Source organism: Mesoplodon bidens (genome assembly GCF_964165515.1).
Source record: "Mesoplodon bidens genome assembly, chromosome: 1".
In the NCBI taxonomy this organism is placed as follows: Eukaryota; Metazoa; Chordata; class Mammalia; order Artiodactyla; family Ziphiidae; genus Mesoplodon; species Mesoplodon bidens.
This window is the reverse complement of record NC_138176.1, coordinates 74,725,618-74,752,179: the sequence shown is the minus strand read 5'-3', so window position 1 is coordinate 74,752,179 and position 26,562 is coordinate 74,725,618.

Sequence of the window (26,562 nt, the reverse complement as noted above, 5' to 3'; positions counted from 1 at the left end):
TGTTTCTTTTACTGTGATTTATATCCAGTTATAAAAGTGGGATCAATTTTAGATTATTTTAAAGCAATTTTTGTGAGTGTAGCTAGTTGTTTTCCCTGGGAATGTGGGAACGTTTGATGACTTTCCTCAAAAGTTTCATTGATCCAGTCTCCTTTTACCCATTGTCTTAGGCCAAGTACAGTGATGAATGGAAGGAGATTGGGATGTGGAACTCCTAGATATGACCTTGCATTTTAGCAAACAAATAAAAAGTTAAAATTTGACAGTATCTAGAACTACACAGTGTTTGCAGTTGTATTTAAAGCAAACTATTTCTCAGGTATTCTTAAGATGTGTAATGATCTGCCTGTACTCTTCGTTTATGCATGGATCAGTTAGCTTATGTAATCAATTTGGATGACTTGAGAGCTCTTACAACAGAATTTCTTCATTTTAACTCACTTCATTACACACACACACACACACACACACACACACACACCCCTAACTCCTACCCCACACTTCCCCGTGTCAGTGCTCAGAGAATAGGCCACTTGAGGACTACAACAAGAAGGCAGCCATCTATAAGCCAGGAACCAAACCCTGCTGGAATCTGATCTTGGACTTTCTACCTCCAGAACTGCGAGAAAATAAATTTCTGTTATTTAAGCCACCCAGTTTATGGCAATCTGAGTAGACTAAGACAGGCTTTTTTTTTTTTTTTAAGTGAATCATATGTTTTGTTTTTTAATTCCATCGGTATTTTTATTTATTTATTGGCTGCATTGGGTCTTCGTTGCTGTGCGTGGGCTTTCTCTAGTTGCCACGAGTGGGGACTTCTCTTCGTTGCGCTGCGGGCTTCTCATTGCAGTGGCTTCTCTTGTTGTGGAGCACGGGCTCTAGGCGTGTGGGCTTCAGTAGTTGTGGCATGTGGGCTCAGTAGTTGTGGCACACAGGCTTAGTTGCTCCGCAGCATGTGGGATCTTCCCAGACCAGGGCTCGAACCCGTGTCCCCTGCATTGGCAGATGGATTCATAACCATTGCACCACCAGGGAAGTCCCAAGACAGGCTTTAAGACTAAAAGATCACCAGATTTTGTTTGAAGCAAATGGGAAAAATTATTCTTGCTATAATTATTGTCAGGTGAGGTTCCTAAGGTAGGCTGAATGGAGACAGGAAGTTGCCCTCAGATATGGAAGAAACAGAAGTGAGGGAAAGCATGAAAATCCTCCAAAAAGGCTTCATATTGTGGTCTCAAGATATATTCTCCTTATCTTTTAATACCAAGTCATTAAGTCTCAAGGATTAAGTGGCAATGTGGTGATGAAAGAGCAATGATGGTAAAGTGGCATGAGCAGCATGAAGGCAGCATGTACTGAACAAGGAGCTGTCCCCTCACATCAGGGTAGCCTTTGGTGAGCCCTGCTCTCTGGCCAATTGAAAATTAGAATTCTACACCTCAGATTCAACCTCATTAATTCCTGCTTCTTGAATGATGATGTCAGTGGTTGAGCTCTCTGAATGTTCACAATGATTGAGGTCCCAGCCTGGCCCCAGCTCGCATCTGGTGTTCCTCTCTAAGGTGGTCACGAACTACAAGATCAGAAAAAAGAAAGTAGTTTCAAAGCTCAGTTCTTTTCTGTTGTTCTGTTTTGGAATTTAACGACATATGTGGGAGAGATCTCACAACCAGCCACCTTGCAAAAGACTTACTTAGAAAACTTAAACAGAAAAGAACCACAATTTTTACACTATTCTCCAAAGGCAAATGGGTATGTGTATGAGTGTGTGTGTGCATGCACACATGCAAGGGATCCACTTATACTGATTCAGTTGTAGAGATTTAAAATTTCATGCTTTTAGGGCTTCCCTGGTGGCGCAGTGGTTGAGAGTCCGCCTGCAGATGCAGGGGACACGGGTTCGTGCCCCGGTCTGGGAGGATCCCACATGCCGCGGAGCGACTGGGCCCGTGAGCCATGGCCGCTGGGCCTGCGCGTCCGGAGCCTGTGCTCCGCAATGGGAGGGGCCACGGCAGTGAGAGGCCCGCGTACCGCAAAAAAAAAAAAAAAAAAAAAAAAAAAAAAAAATTTCATGCTTTTAGATTATAGTTTATGAATCACATCAAAATATTTAACAGGAACTAGTGGTTTTAAAAGTATTCCTCATAAAACACAAATGTGCAGGCATGAAAAAAATCATTTGGCTTCTGATATGGTATGGCAGATGATTTCTTCAGGTGAACAACAATGGACATCTGAGTGAGACTCAGAAGAGGCCAGAGTCTGTGGAAGGATTGCTTTGACTCTCTCAAACACTGCACAGACCTGTCTTCACATTGGAGATCTAAAACAGTGCATGAAAGCAGAGATACAGGTGTTGACCAGGCCCGTGAACCAAGCCTGCTTTGCTTGTATTGCACACAGTGACCTCTTCTCCTGGGAGATCAGATTGCAAACGGAAACTGGGAACAGCGCTTGGGAAACTAACAAGTGCTGATCTCTAGGTGATGCCCTTTTCTTTTTGGACATCAGCTTGCTGCATTTCATGAGAACATCTTATCAGCGAGTCAAAGACATTCCAAGTCTCTTTCTTGCATTGGTGTCCTGACTTGTGTACTTAAATAAAACCCAGCAAATAAAAGCAATCTAAAGCAATTAAATATGCATCATTTTAGGAAATTCTTGTCACATTCTAGTCACATTTTGATGATTCTATCTGATGTTACTTTTGTCCTGTAAATCACCACTTTATTCATCTTGGGGAAACCATACTATAGCCTAGAATCTTCTTCAGAACTGCGTTGAAATCAGAAGCATCCAGATAAGGCGAACATGAACAAGCGTACCCCATTTGGAGCTGGTAGTTTCACTTCCTTTTGCTTCACTCTATCTATGTCATGAAAGTGGAAGGTAGTTACTTGACATACACATATTCAAATCAAAACACTGGAAGAGAAAGAAATTGCCCTAAGAAAGAGAACCTTTGGACATAGATCAAGCTGCTGCACTGAAGGAACAAAACTGAAGACCAGTGAGAGGTTAGCACCAGTGAAAAGACTCTCGCCATCTGCTAAATACACTATTCCATCGTGGTGATTTAAGAAACCAAGAATGTCCTTAAAATCTGCTTTGGAAATCTTTTCCTTTCAAATCCTCTTAGCAACCGACATGTATTACAGTGCAATGTGACTACAAAAACTCATGTGTTCCAGGTGAGAGAGAAACTTGTAATACAGTTCAGTCCTAGAGGCTGAAATCACTTGAGTCTCAGGAGAGGGGCTGTGAGGGTAGAAGCTCATCCAGGTTTTTTGTGGAAGGCTAACAGTGCCCCTAGTCTGCCTCCCTTCATCCTTTTTCATTGAAAGTTGTTCCTTGAGAAGTGGAGGTGACTGGACTTAATGTTGGTGGGAGCTTAGCATATGGAAAGCTGTCTCTGGCAGGAGAAAGAGCCAACAGCAATCAGGTTTCATTCTTGCTATAAAATGCAGCAATATGACACACACATGGTTTAGTGAGCTGGAGAGGTTGTGATAGTAATCTCCATGAGTACTTTTCCAAACATTCCAAGCTCCTTCAGGTAAATTCCATCCCCTCTTCTTTGAGTTTTGTTTTGGTAATCTCACAGGAAACCAGTCTTGGGGGATTTTTCTAGAGGCCAAATTGATATTTCAACAGGGTTGAAATAGAATCTCATCTACCAGGGTAAAAATGTCTTCCTTACATGTTCAGGTCTCTTCTGTAGGGACATGAGCTTTGAGAAGAATGGAGCAGGGGACCCACCTAGCCAGGATTTGCCTACTTATGGAAGCTGCTAAAGCAATCCATCTTTAATTCAGAGATTCCAGTGTACACTGAAGATGTCAACACATTAATCTTCTCACCACCCTTAAATGATGATTCTATCTCTTTTCCACACATGAACAGAGTAGTAGCCAAAATATAGAGCTTATATGCATTGCGTGGTACTGCAAAAAATGCTTAAGTTTGACATTTGGGCCCCAAGCAAAATTTAAAATAAGTATTCTTTCAATTCTCAACATCACCCCATTCAATTTAATCCCACCTACCCCCAAAAATGTCTACCTCCCAATCTCTTTACAACTGTAATTGCAGATTATTTGGGAAGTAGACTTCAGAATATGAACATCTCTCTTAGAGGTGGAGTAAAGGATCAAGACAAGAACTCAGGCTCTCCCTCAATCTTTGAGAAGGCTGAAGCTGCAAACATAAGTTGCTGGAGAGAATACAAACATCACCCAGGTTGGGGAGCAGTGATCTGGACTGTGGTGGCTGGAAACAAGGAAAATTCGGAAAGGGAAAAGCCATGGGTGGAAGTTGCATTTCTTTTGTTCTCTAAGATGTTCCTAGACAAGAGGAGATGAAGGGCAGGGGCACAGGAAGTGGGTTCTTGTAGTAGAGTGGAGCGGTGAAGATGTTAGGACTAGGAAGAATTTTAGGTGCCGCAGTGGTGGTGGCTTGTGCTGGCAGTGGCCGTCCTGGCAGGGATGGCTGTGGAGGAGGAGGACCACAAAGGTGAGGCGGTGCCTGTGGCTACTCAGCACAATGCTGGGCACATAGCCTGCTGGATGGTTTGTACCGTGAAGGCAAGGAAAAGGTAACCTGAGGCTTACATTGTTGAAACAAGTCACAGCATCACAGTTCTCTGCTTTCAAGCTTGTGCAATATAAATGGAAGGCAATATATCCCCAGCTTTTGAGAAAATCTCAAAATCTTGAAAATCTCTTGGTAGAGCCAAAGAGGGACAATTGGTAGAGTTACTCTGTACCAAGTAAGGAACAAGAATTTGCAACGCTCCCCCTCCCTCTTGTTTTTTCCTATTAGATTCAATGTGTTATTTGAATTTCATTGCATAATTAACCATGCATTTCCACATATTCTTATTTAATCCTCATAAAAATCCTGTGACATAGGTTTACCATTATTTTTATTTTACAGATGAATGAGGTTCGGAGAATTGGAAGTGAGTTACCTAAGATCAGCAAGTGCTAGACTCAGACTTAGTCCTTCCAGCCACCCTGCTGTATGCCAAAGTCCTGGCGACTGTTCTAGTACCTTTCATCAGCCACCATATTACCCTCTACTCTTGCCCAAAAGTTAGAACTGTTTTCAGAGCTGCTTGAACATTGGTGCCCTGAACCTTATTCTGAGCTTAGATGACAAAATGACAGATTTGTTAATTTAGCACTGCAGAGTTTTGAATCAAGTCATATGGAAAACTCAACAGACAATATTCTTGCTCCACAAATGTACTTGAATTTTTTTCAAAACTATATATTTTGGTCATTAAATGCCATTAAGAGAAACTGGACTTGCTGAAATGTAAGGTGGGGCACATTTGGTAGACAATGTCTTATGGAATAGTTTCACATGGATGTTATTTTAGAAAAAGCAAGAGGCAAGTAAAATGGAAAGAAAAACGAGGGGTTCACACATTTTTACTTGTGAAATAGATTGCATTAAATTGATATAGCTTTTAAGTGCGACTGTATTTGGCAACATTTGGAACTTAAAATCTCTTATAGAACGTGACTCTAAATGGAGGCTCCTTTAAATGTATGGAGAAGCAGCAGTCTTAGATTAATAGACACTCAGGAAAGCTCGTTCTCTCAATAATGGGGGTGTTTAATACGCATCAGTCTTTGCTCTGCACAGCACTCACTTTTTCCCAGAGCAAAGCAGTTTATCACACGGGCCAGAATCTGCTAGAATTTCAGCCTGCCATTCTGGGCACTGGCGAGGTCCTGACCATATGTACAAAAATAAAGATCAAAGAGCTAATAAGTAGCGGTCAACATGCCTCTGGTCAGTACAAAAGAAGAAAAACAGGGCATCAGTCTTCTTTTCAGCGACTGTGCTAGAAGGAGCCCCAAATCACTACCACACCAGGAACTGCAAGTAATGCTGGGAACAGAGGCTATAAAACATGCAATATATTTGTTTCAAAACACAAGCAGCAAAAAACAAACATACAAAAATCCACCCTAAATAAAATCAGTGTTCTTAGGCACACCCTAAGCAACACTTTAGCAACATTTTATTTATTTTTCCGTTTTTATACTAAGCTTAAAGAGCTTTCACAGATTGTTTATTTTGAACTCATGCAAATGGGACAACTCATTGGAACTCTAAGACATAGAGAGCCACAGGACTTTGGTCTACCTTGTTCCATAGGAACAGAAAGAGTGTTGACAATTAAACACAATATTTTATTTTCTGGGTCCCACTCGCTTAACATCTGCCTGAAGTCTGCCACCTATATATAACTAGATGCATAGCTTCTTTGTGCTGCTCTTTCACTCTTATAATCAGGCCTCTAGGGAGTGATGACTGAATGCCAAAGAACAGGCTATCCAAATCCATCATTTTCTTGGTCTCTCTTGTGCTTTCTGAGAATACAGCTGAGAGTGAGTGATTACCAAGGAGCACCACAATGATGTAATAACTGATGTGGCAAGGAGCTAGCAGTGGAAAAGTTAAACAGAACAGAGTATGAGTTGGGCAGAATGCAAAGCTGCATTTGGTTACTCTGATAAGATTCCTCAGCTGCCCAGTCTTGAAGGACCAATATTAAAAACAGTTAAAAGAGTGATTTGGGGGAGAAGAAATAGGGCAAGAGGGGCAGGTTTTCATGCATGTGTGGATCTGGAGTCAATTCGACAGGCAGAAAAGGTGGTGAGCGCCAGAGCTCTCTGCCCACCCACCTTGATTTGGAAGGAAGTCAGGGAGCTATATGGTTTTGTGAAATTTCTCAAGTGTCCTTGGAGATAATAGGTCTTTTAGGAATAGTGACTTGTTACAGATGTGTGCTTCTATTCCACCACTCTCCACAAGGACTTAGCATCACAGAGGAAAGGATCATAACAAACTCATACCAACTTGTGGCTTGTAGTCTTTTAGGGGCAGAGCTGCATCCATTGACGCATTTATTAATTCATTTCCCTTTATTGATCTCTTGATAAGTGAAGGCACTGAATCTGGTTTTGGGAGGGTAAAGACAGCCCAGACACCTTCTTGTCTCTGCTTACTAGATAGTGTCAGCCTGAGGCCACCTGGTCCCTGGCGTGTTGAGACACACTCATAGTTCTTTCCGCCAGGTTCTAGTAGCAACTCTTCTCTAGATGCTGCAGTTTTCATGCACCTCCACTCCATCACACAGACTCTCTACCTCTTGAAAATTGAGGGATGAGAAAATAAGGCCTCATAGGTGCTAGCTCAGTAAAACCACCAATTTCCAAATCACAAATTCATATCCTCAGAAACTTTTTAAGGATTCACATGCAGCAGTCTGTGGAGGGGAAGTGTTAATTAGTGATCTCTGATATTGAGACCTAGACGCAGGTATTTTTTTTTCCAGAAAGATGGTGACATTGGGAATAATTTTATTCTCTTGTTCTTGGGGTTCTTAGTCTATAAAATACCTATCACTGGCTTCTGAATTAGAGAGGTCACAAAAGTCCCCCCAAAATAGCAAAATGACAGATTTTGAGGGGCTCCAAATTCACTGAAGGTGATCAATGGAATGTTCATTCCACCTTTAGAATTGAAATTTGTTTCAGGAAAACACACATACCCACATTTAAGATGATCGAAAAATGTTTTCTGGGATAATGGCTGAAAGTTTGTTGTTTGTTGGTGGAATACCTCACTCTTCTTGTTAGTTTGTCCTAATTCTAGTCTCTGTCTCTTGGCTTACTAGGCCCTTCTCACCTGGGATGCCCTAACGTGTTCTCCTTCTGCATCTCTCAGCACTGCTCCCCCAGGATAGCTCCCCAAGGCCCTTTTACTGTATGCATATTGGTCTCTCCCCTCTCTGAGCTTCTGGAACCGTGCTGCCCATTATGGCAGCCACTGGCCACATGTGGTCATTGGATATTTGAAATATGGCACATTCACGTTAAGATATGCTGTAAGTGTAAATACACACTGGATTTTGAAGACTTACTACAAAAAAAGAATGTAAAATGTCTAAATTATTTTTCATTGATTACAAGTTGAAATGATCCTATTTTGAATCTATTGGCTTAAATAATATATATTAAATTAATTCCATCTGTTCCTTCTTTTTAAAGTGTGGCTACTAGAAAATTTTAAATAACATATGTGGCTTACATTACAGGCTATTAGATGGTACTGTCCTAGAGGACTTGGAGTCTGAAATAATTTACCATTGAATTATTTTTTGGTCAGGAGTCAGGATTCTGGGGTTGTAACAGAAACCACTCACATTTGGTCATGCCCATATAAGGGATTTATTGTGAAAACATGGAGATAGAAGAACGAATCGCAGTCAGGCCTTATGAGAACAGAAACGAAATGGGAAAACGTCAAGGATCCAGGCAGCTGCCTTCTCTCTCTTTCTCTCTCCCCCCTATCTTTCTTTCCTTCCCTCCCTCCCTCCCTTTCTCCCTTTCCTTTTATGGTTTTTGATCTCTGCTTCTACCTGCATATCTGCTCTGTCCTCTGCTGTATAAACAAGCTTGTTCATTGATTCTATTTCTCCATTATTGCAGTTTGTAGAGGCTTTTACCTATGATGGTGCAAACTTGGGATCTGATTCTCCATGACCTTTTAGTTCATCTCCTCACAGCTGGCTGGCTTGGGCTTATCAGAATCTCAACTGCAAAATTGCAGGGGAATGGGATTGACCCATTTTTTTTCAGATTTCTCTGTGACTCTTGGGGGACATGGTCACCTGGATGGGGATAGTACATTCTGGGACCATGGATAAGGTTAGACTAGAAGTAGTTGAGTAAGACTGATAAATTGAAATATTGGACATTTATGTATTTCCTGGCATTGTTTGTTTACTCCTTTGATGATATGGGCAAAATAGGAGATAACCAATCTTTCTCCTTCTACTGGATCATTTCCATCAGCAAACAAGCCTGCTCTAATCTCTTCCCTTTAACCAACTAGTCTTGTCATTGCCCTTTTCACCCTGCTGTAACTCAGACTTGGATATTATCTTCAAGAGACTTCTGTTTGATTCAATTCAACAAACATTTATTACACATCTGTTGGTTGCATGGCATTGTGGAGGATGCTGGGGGTATCTGAGGGTATTAGAACAAAGCAGATGAGAGCCCTCAAGGGACCCATTCAGGAAAGCTCTAACTCCAAGGACAAATACACACTGTCTTCTTCACATGCTGTAGGAAGTTCTGTAGATTTTCAAATAAGCCTGTTTCATTTTGCTGTATTCTAATTTTTTGGTTGATTCTTAGAAATAGTTATGGTTTTGTCTTTTCATTTCAAGTATTTATAACTTTATTCTTTTTTTCTGGCTTATTCCATTGATAACAAATCAATATGGACTTAAATATTAGTGGAATCATGGCATCCTTGCCTTATTTCTGTCTTTATTGAGATGTTTGTTATAGGCTGTTGGTAAATATCCTTTACAAAGTTAAGAGTTGTTCCCTTTTGTTGTAACTGTGGATTACATTATTAAATTTTCCAGTGAATGTTCCCTGCTTTCTTGCATTAAAACTATTTTTTCATAATGTGTTATTCTTTTGAAATTGGTCAGTATTTATTATTTTTCATCTAGGTTTGTAAATGAAATTTTACTTTTCATGTTTGGTGCTGGTTTTGTTATGTATTACAGACAAAATAAGTTTGAACAGAGGTCTGTGGAAGATAACCGAAGTGCGTACTGGGAAATAATGTGTGTGTGTACATCTCTCTCTCTAGGGGAGGTGGATTTAAAAAGGTTGGGGAGAAAGGTTGGAATTTATATTCTGGAGGATTTTAAACACATTTTAAGGAAGTTTATTCTTTGTTCTGTGAGGAAGTTATTAGGGTTTATGTACAATAGAGGCATAATTTGATTTGTGCTTTGCAAATTGGAGATGATAAAAGTATTGCCTCAGCAGAGAGATTGAATATGAAAAATACAAAAAAGAGCAGTTGGATTTAGAGCCACTGGATATCATGACCTTTTAAGAGAACAGTATGAGAAGAGGGTCATGGGCATGAGAATGAATAAGACAGCTATTAAGTCATTAGGAAATTTTGAAAAGAAGCTTCAGAAAACATGTCTCATAGCATTGCAAAAACAATAGCCACACTGTTCAAGAAGTGTTGCTTTCCTAGGTAGACACTGATAAAAATTTAGCTATAAAGAAAATGGAGGCGCTTATTAAGTGGGATTGTACTTAATGATACAGTGATGACATGCAGTAAAATGTGGGGGAGGGTTACAAATATAATTTGTCCATCAAATGTCATCACACAGCAAGAAAGTAGATTTTTTTCACTATACAAACGATTGATACACCTGTGACTTATCACTAGAGTGAGGCCAAGAACATAAGCCTAAGGTCATCAATTACAGAGAAGTACTCCCCAAGGACCTACTGTACAGCACAGGGAACTGTACTCAATATTTTGTGATAACCTATAAGGGAAAAGAATCTGAAAAAAAAGATATATATGTATGTATAATTGAATCGATTGCTGTACACCTGAAACTAACACAACATTGTAAATCAACTATACTTCAGTTTAAAAAAAAAGTTTCAAAATGCAAAAGGGAAAAAAAAGAGAAGTACTTCCTTACTTCCCTTGGGGGTGGTTTGTTTGCCCTGTACAGTTGCATTCCTTAAAAGCATTTTTTCATGAACTATAACAGAGAAAGTATACAAAACATAAATGCATATCTCAGTCATCACAAAGTGTAAACTTGTGTAACCATCATTTTGAACAAGAAATAGAACATTGTCAGCACCTCAGAAGTTCTCCCTCCACCCAATTACTATCCTGTTTCTGCCCCAAAGGGGACCACTATCCTTCCCTTTATGGGAATCATTTCTTTGATTTTATTTGTAGTATGTTTAATGCATTTCTAAACAATACAGTTAATTTTCCCTTCTTTGAACTTAAGTGGAAATATACATTATATATTATTTTGTATCTGGCTTCTTTCACTAAATATTACATTTTAAAGATTACTCCACACTGTTGAGTGCAGTTGTATGTTGTTTACCATAGTATTACATTTATGAACATACCAAAATCTGTCGTTCATTCTATAGTTGATGGACACAGTGATGCTGTGATCCTTGTCTCTTGGATCGCGTATGCATGCACTTCGGTTAGGTAGGAGTAAAATCAGCCTGTGCAGGATGCATATTTGCATATTTTCAACTGTGGTAGTTAATAATGGTTTTTCAAGGCAGTTGAACTACCTCCCCAAGTGCACCATAAAAGAGTTTCTGGGGCTTCCCTGGTGGCGCAGTGGTTGAGAGTCCGCCTGCCGATGCAGGGGACACGGGTTCGTGCCCCTATCCCGGAAGATCCCACATGCCGCGCAGCGGCTGGGCCCGCGAGCCATGGCCGTGGAGCCTGTGTGTCCGGAGCCTGTGCTCCGCAACGGGAGAGGCCACAGCAGTGAGAGGCCCGCGTACAGCAAAAAAAAAAAAAAAAAGAGTTTCTGTTGATCTGCATGCTTGCCAAAACTTGGAGTTGTCAATTGTCTAGATTTTAGCCACGTGGAGGCTGTGCAGTGATAGCTCATGTCATTTTAGTTTTCATTTTCCTGATTATGGTGAAGTTGTGCATCTGTTTACATGGTTATTGGATGTTTGAATATCCTCTTTCCAAAAATATCTATTCAGTTCTCTTGCCTATTTTTCTGTTGGGTTGTCTGTCTTTGTCTTTTTCACATTAGTTTCAAGGAATTCCTTTAATATTAACTTACTAGCTGTTTGTTGTATATGTTAAAAAATATATTTTTTCACCCTGCGGTTAACCTTTTAATTGCTTAGGGTTGTATTTTAATAAATAAATATTCTTAATTTTAGTGTTAATATGGGCCAGTATATCAATCTTTACCTTTATGATTAGTGATTTTTTGTTTTTTTTTTGTTTTGTATTTTATGTATTTTATTTTTCCAGCTTTATTGAGATGTAATTCACACATAACATTATGTAAGTTTAAGGTGTACAATGTGTTGATTTGATGAATTTATGTTTTGTGAAATGGTTACCACAGAAGCATTAGCTAACACCTCCATCTCATCACATAATTACCATTTTTTTGTGATGAGCACATTTAAGATCTACTCTTTTAGCCACATTCAACTCTATAATACAGTGTTATTAACTATAATCACCATGCTGTACATTAGACCCCCAGAACTTTTTAAATTAGTGATTTTTTCATTACCAATCTTTCCCTTTCCTGATATCATTAACTTATATTCCTGTTCTAAATGCTTTGTTTGCCCTCCTTCTCTGAATCACTCCCCTTGTCTTTCACTACTGTACATTGGAACAGTACATAATTTTTTGCCTCAGTTCTGTCTTCTGGGGAAACCAGGCAAAGACGATGTGTTTTGTACTGAGCACACAGATAAATTTTCCTTTCTGGTCTGTCTCTGTCTGGTGCTTTAGGCCTTTTACACTTAGTGTGATTACTGATCTATTTAAGTTTAAATCTAACAATTTACATGTTCTTCTTTTTTTTGTTTATTTACAAATTTTTCCTTGTCTAATGTTCCTTTTATTTTCACTGCCCTGGTTAAATTATATTTTATAATAATTTAGTTTGCAAGATATACTACATTCTTTTTTTCCCCCGAGCTTTATTTCTTTTTAAATTGAACTATAGTTAATTTACAGTGTTGTGTTAGTTTCTGGTATACAGCAAGGTGATTCAGTTATATATATGTATATATATATATAGTTTTTTTCATATTCTTTTTATATTTATAGTTTATAAGATATTGAATATAGTTCCCTGTGCTATAAGTAGGACCTTGTTGTTCACCTGCTTTATATATAGTAGTTTGTATCTACTAATCCCAAACTCCTAATTTATCCCTCACCCCCCTTTCCCCTTGGATAACCACAAGTTTTCTATGTCTGTGAGTCTGTTTCTGTTTTATAAATAAGTTCATTTGTATAATATTTTAGATTTCACACATAAGTGATATCATATGATATTAGTCTTTCTCTGTCTGAATTACTTAATTTCATATGATCTCTAGGTCCATCCATGTTACTGCAAGTGGCATTATTTCATTCTTTTTTATGGCTGAGTAATATTGCATTGTGTGTGCGTGTGTGTGCATGTGTGTGTGTGTGTATACCACATCTTATTTATCCATTCATCTGTCAATGAACATTTAGGTTGCTTCCATGTCTTGGTTATTGTAAATAGTGCTGCTACAAACATAGGTTTGCATGTATCTTTTCGAATTAGAGTTTTCTCTGGACATATGTGCAGGAGTGGGATTGCTGGATCATATGGTAGTTCTATTTTTACTTCTTTACAGAAGCTCCGTATTGTTCTCCATAGTGGCTGCACCAATTTACATTCCTACCAGCAGTGTAGGAGGGTTCCCTTTTCTCCACACCCTCTCCAGCATTTATTATTTGTAGACTTTCTGATGATGGCCATTCTGACTGGTGTGAGGTGATACCTCATTGTAGTTTTGACTTGCATTTCTCTGATAATTAGTAACGTTGAGCAGCTTTTCATGTGCCTATTGACCATCTGTATGTCTTCTTTGGAGAAATGTCTATTTAGGTCTTCTTTCCAGTTTTTGATTGGGTTGTTTGTTTTTTTGTTATTGAGTTGTATGGGCTGTTTGTGTATTCTCTAAATTAATCCCTTGTCAGTTGCATCATTTGCAAATATGTTCTCCCAGTCTGTAAGTTGTCTTTTTGTTTTCTTTATGGTTTCCTTTGCTGTGCAAAAGATTATAAGTTTGATTAGGTCCCATTGGTTTATTTTTGCTTTCATTTCTATTGCCTTAGGAGACTGACCTAATAAAACATTGTTATGATTTATGTCAGAGAATGTTTTGCCTATGCTCTCTTCTAGGAATTGGTAATGTCCTGATTTATATTTAAGTCTTTAAGCGATTTTGAGTTTATTTTTGTGTATGGTATGAGGGAGTGTTCTAACTTCATTGATTTACATGCGGCTGTTCAGCCTTTCCAGCACCTCTTGCTGAAGAAACTGCCTTTTCTCTGTTGTATATTCTTGCTTCCTTTGTCGAAGATTAATTGACTGTAGCTTTGTGGGTTTATTTCTTGGCTCTGTTGTGTTCCATTGATCCATATGTCTGTTTTTGTGCCAATACCACACTGTTTTTCTTTTTGTTTTTTTTTGCGTTATGTGGGCCTCTCACTGTTATGGCCTCTCCCATTGCGGAGCACAGGCTCCAGACGCGCAGGCTCAATGGCCATGGCTCACGGGCCCAGCCACTCCATGGCACATGGGATCCTCCTGGACCGGGGCACAAACCCGTGTCCCCTGCATCGGCAGGCGGACTCTCAACCACTGCGCCACCAGGGAAGCCCCTACCACACTGTTTTGATTACTGTGGCTTTGTAGTGTTGTCTGAAGTCTGGGAGGGTTATGCTTCCAACACTGTTCTTTTTCCTCAGGATTGCTTTGGCAATACTGGGTACTTTATGGTTCTATATAAATTTTAGGATTATTTGTTCTAGTTCTGTGAAATATGTCAATGTAATTTTATAGGGATCATATTAAATCTGTAGATTTCTTTGGGTAATATGGCCATTTTAACATTAATTCTTCCAATCCAAGATCATGGGTTATCTTTGCATTTCTTTAAATCTTCTTCAATTTACTTTATCAGTGTTTTATAGTATTCAGCATGTAAGTTTTTCACTTCCTTGGTCAGGTTTATTCCTAAGTATTATTTTGATGTGATTTTAAAAGGGATTGCTTTTTTATTTTTCCTTTCTGATGTTTCATTGTTAGTGTAAAGAAATGCAACATATTTCTGTATGTCAATCTTGTATCCTGCTACATTGCTGAATTTGTTTATCAGTTCTAGTAGTCTTTGTATGGAGTCCTTAGGGTGTTCTATATGTAGTATCATGCCATCTGCATGTAATGACACTTTTACCTCTTCCCTTCCAATTTGGATACCTTTTATTTCGTTTTCTTGTCTGATTGCTGTGGCTAAGACTTCCAATACTATGTTGAATAGAAGTGGGGAGAGTGAACATATTTGTCTTGTTCCAGATTTTACTGGGAAGGCTTTCAACTATTCACCATTGAGTATTATGTTGGCTGTAGGTTTGTCATAAATAGCTTTTTGTTATGTTGAGATACATTCCCTCTATACTCTTGGTAAGAGTTTTTTTTTTCCTAATCATGAATAGATGTTCAATTTTGTCAAATGTTTTGTCTGCATCTATTGAGATGATCTTGTGGTTTTTCTCTTTCCTTTTGTTGATGTGGTGTATCATATTGATTGATTTGCATATGTTGAACCATCCTTGTGACCTTGGGATGAATCCAAATCCAACTTGGTAATGGTGTATGATCTTTTTTATGTGTTGTTGGATTTGGTTTGCTAATATTTTATTGAGAATTTCTGCATCTATATTCATCAAAGATATTAACCTGTTATTTTCTGTTTTGGTAGTGTCTTTGTCTGGTTTTGGTATCAGGGTGATGGTGGCTTCATAGAATGACTTTGGGAGTGTTCCTTCCTCTTCAGTCTTTTGGAAGAGTTTGGGCAGGATTGCTCTAAGTTCTTCTTTGTATGTTTGGTAGAATTCCCCAGGGAAGCCATCCGGTCTTGGACCTTTGTTTGCAGGGAGATTTTTTTTTTTAAATTACTGTTACTATTTTGCTTGTAGTGATCGGTCCTTCAAGTTTCTTTCTTTCTATTTCTTCTTGATTCACTTTTGGTGGGCTGTATATTTCTAGAAACTTGTCCATTTCTTCTAGGTTGTCCAGTTTGTTGACATATAATTGTTTATATCATTTTCTCATTTATTTTTGTATTTCTACAGTATTGATTGTTATTTCTACTCTTCCTTTTCTTATTTTGTTTATCTGGATCCTCTCTTTTCTTCTTGCTGAGACTGGCCAGAGGTTTGTTGATCTTGTTTACTCTTTCAACAAAAACAGCTTTTGGTTTTATTGATTCTTTTTCTTTTAAAAAAAATCTCTATTTTATTTATTTCCTCTCTGTTCTTTATTAATTCCTTCCTTCTGATGATTTTAGGTTTTGTTCTTCTTTTTCTAATTCTTTTAGGTGGTAGATTATGTTTTTTAAATTTATTTAATCTATTTATTTTTATTTTTGTCTGCATTAGGTCTTCATTCCTGCATGCAGGCTTTCTCTAGTTGTGGTGAGTGGGGGCTACTCTTCGTTGCAGTGCGCGGGCTTCTCATTGTGGTGGCTTCTCTTGTTGCAGAGCATGGGCTCTAGGCACACTTGCTTCAGTAGTTGTGGCACGTGGGACCTGTAGTTGTGGCTCACAGGCTCTAGAGCGCAGGCTCAGTAGTTGTGGTGCACAACAGGCTTAGTTGCTCTGTGGCATGTGGGATCTTCCTGGACTAGGGCTCAAACCTGTGTCCCCTGCATTGGCAGGTGGATTCTTAACCACTGCACCACCAGGGAAACCCAAGGTTATGTTGTTTACTTGAGATTTTTTTTCTTGTTTTTTGAGGAAGGCCTATATAGTTATGACCTTCTCTAATAGGACTACTTTTGCTGCATCCCATAGATTTTTTTATGGTTGTGTTTTCAGTTTCATTTGTCTCAAAGTATTTTTTACTTTCCTCTTTGATTTCATCACTGACCCATTGGTTTTTTAGTAGCATGTTGTTCAGTCTCCGTGGAATCATTTTTTTCTCATTTCTCTTTCTGTGGTTGATTTCTAGTTTCATGCCACTGTGGTCAGAAAAGATGCTAGAAATAATATCCTCTAAAATTTGTTGAGGCTTGTTCTGTGTCCTAATATGTGGTATATCCTAGAGAGTGTTCCCTGTGCCCTTGAAAAGAATGTATTTTCGGGGTTTTTTTGTTTTTGGATATAATGTCCTGAAATACCAATTATGTCTAACTGTTCTATTGTGTCATTTAGGATCTCTGTTGCCTTACTGATTTTCTGTCTGGAATATCTGTCCATTGATGTCAGTGGGGTGTTAAAATCTCCTCCTATTATTGTGTTCCTGTTAATTCCTCCTTTTATGTCTGCTAGTATTTGTTTTATTTATTTAGTTGCTCCTATATTGGATACATATATGTTAACCAGTGTAATATCCTCTTCTTGTGTGATCCTGTTATCATTATATAGTGTCCTTTTTTATCTTTCTTGATGGCCTTTGTTTTAAAGTCTATTTTGTCTGATATGAGTATAGTTACACCCACTTTCTTATCACTTCCATTTGCATGAATTATCTTTTTCCATCCCCTCACTTTCAATCTATGTGTGTCCTTTGCCCTAAAGTGGGTCTCTTAATACTGTAGGCTCTTGTTTTATTATCCAGTCTGCCACTTTATGTCTTTTCATTGGAGCATTTAGTCCATTGACATTTAAGGTAATTATTGGTAGATATGTATTTATTGCCATTTTAAACCTTGTTTTCCAGTTGATTTTGTATTTTTCTTTGTTCCTTTCTTTTTCTTTTTGTTTTTCCTTTTGTAGTTTGATGATTTTCTTTTTGTTTTTCCTTTTGTAGTTTGATGATTTTCTTTTTGTTTTTCCTTTTGTAGTTTGATGATTTTCTTTTTATTATGCTTGTTTTCTTTTTGATATATGTGAATCAAAGGAATGTTTTTGATTTGTTGTTACCATGTTTTTCAAGCATGTTAACCCCTTTATCTATTGCTTTAGACTGGTAGTCATATAGGCTCAAAGACATTCAAAGAAAAAATCTACTTTTTCTTCCTCCCCTCCCCCACATTTTATGATTTTGATGTCCTCTTTTACATCTTCATGTTTATCCTTTTGCTGTTCATGGTGGTTTTCATCACTTACACAAAATTTTTTTGATTTTTAGAAATCTATGTACTTTCTTAATTTAAGTGATTTACTTTCCATTTATAATTTTCTCTTTTCTATAGATTCTTTCTTCTTTTCTATTTAGATACGACCTTTCAATATTTCTTTTAGGATTGGTTTAGTATTGCTGTATTCCTTTAGTTTTTGCTTATTTGAGAAATTCTTCCTCTCCTTCTATTCTAAATGATAATCTTGCTGAGTATAGTATACTAGGTTGCAGGGTTTTCCCTTTCAGGACTTTGAATATATCTTGCCACTCCCTTCTGGCCTGCAACATTTCTATAGAGAAATCAGCTATTGGCCTTATGGGGGTTCCCTTGTAACTAAATCTTTGTTTTCTTATTGCTGCTTTTAGAATCCTGTCTTTAACTTTCGCCATTATAATTATAACATGACTTGGTGTAGGTCTGCTTGGGTTCATCTTGTTTGGGACCCTCTGTGCTTCCTGCACCTGAATATGTTTCCTTCTTTAGGTCTGGGAAATCTTTAGTCATAATTTCTTCAAATACATTTTTGATCGCTTTTTCTTTTTTTTCTTCTTCTCCTCTGGGATCCCTATGGCTTGCTTTTTATTATCCCATAGGTCTCGTATATTGCTTCATTTTTAAAATTTGTCTTTTTATCTGCTGTTCTGATTGGGTGATTTCCATTATTCTACCTTCCAGATCATGTATTCATTTTTCTGCATTATTTAGCTTGCTGTTTATTGCTTTTAGCTTGGATTTCATCTCAGCAAATGTGTTTTCTAATTTTAGTTGGCTTCTCTTCATAGTTTCTGGTTCCTTGTTACAGTGATCTGCATTTCTATTGATAGACTTTCTAACTCCTTCAGTATTTTTATTACCTCCCTTTTGAATTTGGGATCTGGTAGACTGGAGAGGTCTGTTTCATTGTTTGTTCTTTCAGGGGATTTCTCTTCTTCTTTTAATTTGGAGTGGTTCCTCTCCTTCTTCATTTTACTTATATTTCTCTGACTATGAATTTAGGAGAAACAGTTACCTGCTGAGGTCTTGAAGGGCTGTTTTTGTGTGGCAGCATCCCTGTGTAGCCAGTGTGAGGCTAATATTTTTGGTGCTATGGCTGTTTTTAGTATGGATGCCTGCCTTGTGTTTCCTCAGTGTGTGCTGGCCATTATCCCCTTGAGAGTGGGTGTGATTGGTGGTGTGGTGACCAGAGCCTGTGCTGGATGTTGAGTGGGGCCTCCTCTTTGCTCTGTGGTTGTCACAACCCTCTCAGGGGCAGGGTCTGCTCCACAGTTGTTGGAGTAGAAGCCCCCAGATCAGTTTCTGAGCTGTGGTATAAGGTAGGTGGGACTGGAGTGCTTCTGCTGGGAGAGGAGACACTGAGTATTCCTCTGCAGGAGCTGTCCACTGGGAAGTGCACTCCGTGGTGTCGCCTGTCACCCATTGTGTATGCTCACAAAGTGCACTGTTGTTGGCACTGCCCTTGGCACTGCCTTGGCCTTGCAAATACAGGCAGTCATCTCAGATGTCCCTCAGGCACTTTGCTCACAAATCCGGCAGTGCAGATCTGCTGGCACAAATCTGCTAAAGCCAAGCACCAGGATCCAGCATAGCTGCAAGAAGTTGCACACCTGGACCTGCTGTGGGAGCTACAGGGTCAGCCCAGACCTCAGCCTTGCCTCTGCGTGCACAGACCCACAAAGCTCACAGCTGCTCATGCCAGATCCGCTCAGCCAGGTAATCTGCTCAGATGTCCCGCGGGTGCTGAGCTCACAAAGGTGCTGGTTGCATAAATCCTCCAAAGCCACGGAGACATGGCTCAAACTTTAGCCCCACTTCCAAAATCATGCAGTCCCTGGGGAATTGGCTCAGATTTCAGCCCTGCCTCTGCGTGTGGGCAGCCTGTGGAGCTTGTGCGTTCCCAGAGCTCAGGTGGAGCTGCATCCACTGTGAGCACACTGAGGAAGAAGCTATGAAGGGAAGGGCAGAGCATGCATTAATAATGGAGTTTCAGTGGCACACCTGGGCTCTGTCCTGCTTCCCCCAGGGTTGCAGCCCAGGCCACACGCCAGCTCCTTTGGGCTGTCTTTGAGCAGCCAGCCCCAGTTCTCTCCCCAGGTCTTTCCACTGAAGCCCAAGTTTCAGCACTCAGCCTCTGCATGCACCAGCAGACACTCATCTTGGGCTGACCTCAGTGAGGTGGTCTGGCCTCTCTTCTGCCTGCCACAAGCCTGCTGCACTGTCCTGAGCCTCTGAAGCTCCCTATCTGTCCAGGCTGATCGCCTAGCTGTTGAAGGGAGTTTCCAGGGTGAGGGAACCTTTTCTCTTTCACAGCTCCCTCCCAGGGCCACAGGTCCTATCCCAATTCCTTTTTTTCTCCCTTTCATCCTATCCAGTTACCTGGTGATCTTTCTTGCAATTTTGGTCATATGGGATCTTCTGCCAGCGTTCAGTAGGTAATCTGTGAGAATTGTTCCACATGTAGATATATTTTTGATGTATTTTTGGAAGGAGGTGAGCTCCACGTCCTTCTATTCCACCATCTTGATTTCTGTCCTCTATACTACATTCTTTTATTAAATTTTAGTGATCATTTTAAATATTATAACATGAATGTTGGTTGGTAATTTTACACTCTTCTTAGTGAAAATCATAGGACATTTCATTTGTCAATCCATGGACGTTTATGTTATTGTTCCTCTGTATCTTATTTCTATCTATATTTTAACCCATACAAGGCATTGTTATTATTATTGCTTTAAACCATCAATATTGTGTTAGGTTGTGTTCTTTCAAAAGCAGACCTAGGACAAGAATTTGGAAGTAGTTGTCTATAAGGGAGGTGATCTCAGGAAGGATGATAGGAAATAAGAAAAGGGAGAAAAGTTAATAAAGGATGCATCAATGAGTGGGTTACTATGGTAGGCAATTGTGGCTCAATACTGTTCAATGAAGAAACCGTGTAGATCGCATCTCAGTCATTTCATGAATGATGGGGAATGACTGCTGATGATTAAACAGGCCAGGATCTTTACTGATTGAGAGTTGCCTCTGGGGTGTTGACACTCCCATACTTGCAGGTTGCACCTGCTTGTAGTTGAGTGAGCTTCCAAGGTGCTAGAGAAAACACTTAGGCAGAGAAGAAAAGAGAATAGGCACCTGGGAAGGGAAGCTATCAGCATGTTTTAAATTCTCTTCCATTGCTTTTGCTATGGGGTAAATGGTTTAGAGAATCAACAGTGTCTGTGACAGAGCATCTGTTGTGTTACCCAGATACATTCATACCCCATATGTTGTTTTCCACTCTGTTATTGACACTCAAGGGTGGTAGCTGGCCATAATTTCTTCAAGATAAAATAAAGCAAACAGAAACCAAAACAACCCCCCCAACCATAAAAAAAAACCCTTTTAATGGGAGTGTTAGTGCAGTAAGCCACAGTACTCATTGTTGAAGCTGATTCCAAGGTGATGGACCCGTATGTCACCTCCATCCCTGACACCATGGACACTCTATTTATGAACCCATTGTGCTAGCCCTGGGGTGGCTAAGGACAAAATCTGGCTTACCTTCACTGGATGAGTTATACTGGTCCTCAGGATCTTCAGTGTCTCCTCTGCTATAGATGTTCTCTGGTGGGCATGAATGTGAGGCAGAGATCTGTACAGTTTGTCCCCACTTCCGTACGTCTGTCCACATGCCTCAGACATACTTGTCTCTCATCCTCTAAAGATCTACAATATGTATCCTTTTATTCCCTCTCTTTTGGAAAGGATATATTGGTTCTCTGAATGGGGGCATAAAAGGAAGCAAAACCTTGAATCTTTTGACTCTGAGGATAGCAGTAGTATCCAAAATTCCAAACAGAGATGTGGTATTGCTTTTGATATACTATATTGGATGTTGGGGACAGTATTAGGGGTTTCACCTGACCCTTTCCACTCTGATGGCTGTTACGCCACATGTCAGAAAATAATGTGAGAGTTCTAAATGTTGCTAAACAGACCCATTCTGATTATGCACTCAGGGACAGGGGAAATTGCCAGGAGTGGACCCATAGACTCTTTGAATCAATTACACTCAGTTTAATAGAGGAGTTCGTATGGCATTTTGTTTCCACTAGTATATCAGTGTCTGCTATGATTCTATATCTAATAATTTTCAAAAGATCTGGATATTTCCTTTTCTCCTATGTAGTTATCCTGAAATATGGTTGTAGGTCCCTTTGGAGCATAACGTAATACACATTATATATAATTCTTTTGGCTTATAGCTGAGTGAGCTTCCAAGTGGAGTCCTTTCTCAGGGGAATTTGACTTCCTTTCAGTTGACTGGCTCTGAATTAGTTTAGAACCAGAGATGGGTGAGGAACCAAGGAACAAATAAGTTGGTTGACTTTGGCGTTTGCTCACCAGCTCTTGATCTCTTATGTTTTCATAGGTCTAGAAACACTCTTATTGGCTGCGCATCTATCTTGCCTCTGGGAACAGGATGGTCTTTTAGTCATTGCCGTAGGTTCCAATGGTCAAGGGATCCTGCTTTTTACTCTGGTCTTCCTACCTATTACAGTAATTATATCCATGTTGCTTCTAATTATTGAATGCTGAAATCTGGCCTTTGTTATTCTGGAATGATGTCATGCATATTGACATTAGAGAGTCCCATGGAAGTCCCATGGAAGCATACCCTACTCTCACTCTTGGCCCTCAGAAAACAGCCTCTCTGAGTTTACCAGTGTAGCCTCAGTGAAGGGAAGGTCCTTTAGTCCCTCCTGGGAATACAGTCAACCGGTAGATTCTTCGGTCTCATAATTCATCTACTGTAATCTTTCTACTTCTTTGAAGTTCCTAGCCCTTTCTTCAGTATTCTTCTATGGAAGACTGGCACAGTGGGTCTAAAACTTTGACTGTGAACAAGATCAGTTTAAAAAATTCTGGTTAATAAATGTAAGCACTTCAAAATTAATTGAAAAGTTGTTGACAGTCATGTTCAGCTTCCTCACATACATGATAAATTTCTGTCTTGTAAAATAAAAGAGGTTCATGCTCACTGAAATGTGCTCAATAATTATTCAAAGCCATAAAATACATGATGGCATTTCTCCCTGTCTGCCTTTTTGTCTCATTTTTCCTCAATAAAGTCAAGTTTTTCTTTCTATCCCTTCATTGCCAGTCATTCTTGTCCTTAAAGAAACATTTTTTTTAAAAGACACATTAGAATGAGAATGCAATCATCCTATATTCCCTACTCAAAACAAGAGATTTCTAGATGAAAATGATAGAGGCTGTTGACCTAGCAGAAGAGATTTCAGTGAGGGTGATGCAGAGAAGTGGTGATAGCACTGATGCTCCTACCTCCTCAAATTTTCTTAACTCCTGCCCACCCTGGGCAACATGGCTGAAAAGGTGGAACAAGCTGCAAGAAGCTATATGACTTAAAAAGCAACTATACCTTCTCTTTTCTTTCCAGTATTGTGATATTTGCTTCTCTTCTGTAGCATGGAAATGCACCAGTCAAGATCACCTGCTATGGGGCTCCAGATACTACCCTTCTGGATTCACCACCACATTTGTGTCAGGAATATGATTCTTTCAGACTGCTCTCAGCCAGTGACTGAGCATGGTAATGGTAATAAGGCAGGATCATTCTGGCAAGAAGTGGGCCTCTTGCAATGGGCAACTTTGCCTAAGACTATACCATAGTACTGGACTCCTGCAGCCCAATTCTCCTTCTTTCTCTCTATCCTTTATTAGATGTCAGACCCAAGTCATAGTTAGAATGCTCTCCTTGCCTTTTTTTTTTTCTTCCTTCCCCAATACATTACCTGCACATTGTATTAGTCATCTGCTGCATAACAAATTATTCCCAAACTTACTGTCTTACAACAACACACATTTATTATCTCATAGTTACTGTGGGTCAAGAATACGAGTGTGGCTTAGCCAGGTCCTCTGCTTCAGGATCTCTCACATGACTGCAATCAGGTGCCAGCCAGTCCTGGAGTCTTATCTGAGGTTTGATTACAGAAAGGTCTGCAGGATTTAGTTTCTGTGGACTGTTCTGCTGAGGGCCTCAGTTTCTTGCTGACTGCTGCCTGGAAGGCTCCCTTAGTCCTTTGCCACATGGGAGTTCTCACCGTGATGGCTTGCTTCATCAAATCCAGCAAGAGAAAGAGAGAGAGAGACTTCTAGCAAGATGGAAGTCAAATATTTCGTAGCTTAATCACAGAAATGACATCTTATTACCTTTCCAATTCTATTGGTGAAAAACAAGTCACTTGGCCAGCTCACACTTAAGGATTACACAGCATGAACACCAGGAGGTGGCAATCATTGTGGGCCATCTTAGAGGTTGCCTACCTTACACATCTCATACCATCTTGATGCATGCTTCCCAGAGGACCCGTGCTCCTCTGAGGACCCAAATTAACACATCTCTAAAAACAAAATTTTAAAAATCAGCTCTACTTACTAGGACATTCGATTCTAACTATGGAATAATCTTTCATCAAAAATGGAATTTTTTGTTGCTATTTTACAATATTGCTTCTGTTTTATGTTTTGGTTTTTTGGCCCTGAGGCATGTGGGATCTTAGCTCCCCTACCAGGGATCAAACCTGCACCCCCTGCGTTGGAAGGTGAAGTCTTAACCACTGGACCACCAGGGAAGTCCCTGTTGCTATTTTAATGTGTCTGGATAACAAGGATTTAAGATAGGTTGTTTTGTGTAAGATATGACGTTTTGTTACATTCACTGGGATAACGTTTTCTTCCTCAGTAACTGCAACTTTTAGTAGACATTTCATTTCTAGGACTGGTGAGGAAGGATTATTTATGCATTATAAATTGATAGATTTTTGTTCCATAACTAACTGCAAATGGAGTGGAACTCAAACTGAAACCACTATAGGCAGCAATACTATTTCCTTGGTGTGGGTCAGCCTATAAGCATTGTCCATCTGTCTTTCTTTGAGTCAGATGATTTGTTTCACATCAGTTGCTCAAACAATTGCATCAGAGCAGTTCCTGCCATTGATAGCAAATTCTTCAAGATTGGTGCATGGGAATATGGGTTGGTGGGGTTAAAGACAGTATAAAGGTGAAAATATACTATTACTTCATTTGTCATGACAAAGTACAATGTTATGAAACTAGCAAGAAATTAGTTTGAATCCTCACAATACCAGACTAATAGGAAATCATTTTTGTTTGGGAGAAAATCCAGTGTTACAAGAGGCAGGTAGAAACCACAAAAGTATTATTTTAGATTTTATGAATAGGAAAACCAAGACATACAGCACCAAGTCATTTCTTTTCTCTTAATAAACATGTGAATAGTAGTATAGAGAGCAAGTTGCTCCCTGACCAATCAACTGTTCTTTCTATTATAATGCATCTATTTTTGATTTTAGAATTACCTGAGGGAATTTGACAAGCTGGCCAGGTTTCAGATAAAAGTGACCAGTGTATCAAAGGAGCAAAAGCAAGAGCTGCAAAAGAGTAAGAGCTAAGTAAGAAAATCTAGGTATAATTCCACAGGGATATGGGATTTTTTTTTTTCAGCTTTGTCTGAAATAAGGAAAGAATGAAAAGCTAAAATTGGGAAAAGATAAATTCAGATTGACTATCCAATCCAAAGCAGGGGGTTGAGGATTATTAAAGGAAATAGTGCAAGTTCATTATATGAGACAATGAAAACCTAGACCAGCTGTGGGGTTCCAGAATGCACCCAAAGTAATCCTATCTGAGCTCTAGGGAGTAGCCTGACCTGGGTAGCAATTTCCAGCTTTAACTTAGAATCTCTATTATTGCATTAGTTTTGTGGATTGGCTCCAGGCATAAAATAGTTTACAGTGGTGACTGTCTATCATTTCCTGAAGTTGAATCCATATTTTTGTGGGCTGCCTTGTGTTCAGGGCTGCTAAAATCTTCTACCTGCTTCATGGCTCTGGGGAATCTAATAGAAGTTTTCACACGACAGTTTGGACAGCTTGCAAAATAAAAAGCTTGCAATGGGGTATGTGGTGTTCATGCCAAGGATATTCATCACTCATTGTTACCTGTGGGTTCAGACTGATCCAGGAATGTCCTTGTTCAGAAACTTCTTCCATGTGCCCCAAACTGTCATATAGAATACAGCCTTTTTTTGTGAAGTGGCAGATTTAGTGCTAAAGTGATAGGGAAATAGCTCATAAGTTTGAATGAAAGTTTGTCAGCAGTGTATATAAATGATAGATAGGAGGTGGGATTACTTTCCTTTCATGAGGGTTTATGCAGCCAGTTTATTATTCTTATGCAAAAATTTCCTTTTTTTTTTTTTTTTTTTTGGAGTTTGAACTCAAGCCTTAATTCCTTAAAGCTCTGTTTTCCTCTCCTCCACAGTAGAACAACTGGAAAGAATGGGCTATAGATATACAAGCTACTGTTGGTCTTAGCCCTCAGGGTGGCTCAGGGCAGCTGGAGCCCCTGGGACAGTGACCTTGGGCTGGAGATGACTTGTCCATTTACCTCATGTTTGCCATACAGCCATTGTCATGTAAGCATATTGCACCACTTGCAAGTTTGAGAAACACTGCTCTTTCCTGTGTATCATTCTTCTAGATTCCTTTGATGCCCTGAAACATACAAAGAGAGGTCAAGGGTCATATATGTTATGGCTCCCTTTATTGACTGTTTCTCACAGTCTGCTTTCTGCCATCAAAGATTTCCCTTGCATCTGTCCAGACATAAAAATATATACATGTCCACTTCTGAGTTCTGAACATTTCTAATGATAATAAGTCTCCAATTTGACTTTATTTCAAAACATCTTCTT